The 1,151-nt window shown below is 39.3% G+C and overlaps 1 pseudogene; it reads right to left on the bottom strand.

Moving 5' to 3' along the window:
- Positions 1 to 263: 263 nt before the first annotated feature.
- Positions 264 to 765, bottom strand: LOC118844453 (annotated as a pseudogene).
- Between the last annotated feature and the right edge of the window lie 386 nt (positions 766 to 1,151).

The following is a 1,151-nucleotide window of genomic DNA, read 5'->3' as shown; positions in this document are numbered from 1 at the left end:
TTTTAGACACATAAAACCAAGGTAGCCAAAATTAGAAGAAAAAACCATAGAAAATGGGGGGGGATGTATAGACAGTTTCTCAGATAAAGGTATCATATCTCAAATATAGAGAGAAAACTTAGTTAAATATATAAGAATATATGTCATTCCCCAATTGATAAATGGTCAAAGGATATGAACAAGTAACCATCTAGTTGATTCTTTTTTTTGTTTTGTTTTGTTTTTCCATAATCCAAGTTTTTTATTGTTTTTTTAGCAGTCACTTATGCCATGAATTCGTAGGGGATTGTTTCCAACAGCTCAGGTTCCTTGCCATTGGTTCTCACGAAGTGTGCTTCTCTGGGTGGAGCAGGCTGGCGTTTCAGTTGAACCCAAGTGCCTTTTTCTTTGGCTTCCTTCTTCTTCTGATCATTTTCCCTTACACGCTTCAGGAAGCTATCTCTGCTCTTAGAATGCTTAATATGCTCAATACGCACATTAATTCCCTTGGCTAGAATCTTGCCCTTAACCTGTTTGTTTACAACAATACCTACAGCATGTTGAGTAACATTATAGACTCACCCAGTCTTGCCATGGTAACATTTGTGGGGCATTCCTTGCTGAACTGCGCCCATACCCTTGATATCTACAATATCACCTTTCTTGTATATTCGCATATACGTAGCCAAAGGGACAACACCATGTTTTCGAAAGGGCCTAGAAAACATGTAGCGTGTCCCTCTCCTTTTTCCTTTTGTGTTCGTCATTTTGGCAACTCACTGGAATATGGTGGAGCCGGCAGAAAGCCATCTAGTTGATTCTTAAAGACATTCAGTAGCAGAGAATTTACTACCTGCTGAGGAAGACCATTCCATTTTGGATGCTTCAAATTGTTAAGAAAGTTTTTCCTTACATGAAACTCAAATTCATCTTTCTGCACCTTCTGCCCATTGCTCCTAGTTCTGCTTTCTAAGAACTAGAGTCAGGAAGACTTGAATTCAAATCCGGCCTCAGATACGTATTAGCTGTGTCACCCTAGGCAAGTCACTTAATTCTGTTTGCCTCAGTTTCCTCATCTGTAAAATAAGCTGTAGAAGAAAATGGCACAGCACTCTAGTATCATCGCCAAGAAAAACCCAAATGGGGTCATGATGAGTTAGACACAACTGAAA

The sequence above is a fragment of the Trichosurus vulpecula genome, chromosome 3 (assembly GCF_011100635.1).
Source record: "Trichosurus vulpecula isolate mTriVul1 chromosome 3, mTriVul1.pri, whole genome shotgun sequence".
Lineage (NCBI taxonomy): Eukaryota > Metazoa > Chordata > Mammalia > Diprotodontia > Phalangeridae > Trichosurus > Trichosurus vulpecula.
Note: the sequence above shows the minus strand (reverse complement) of the source record. Positions and strands in the feature narration are given on the sequence as shown.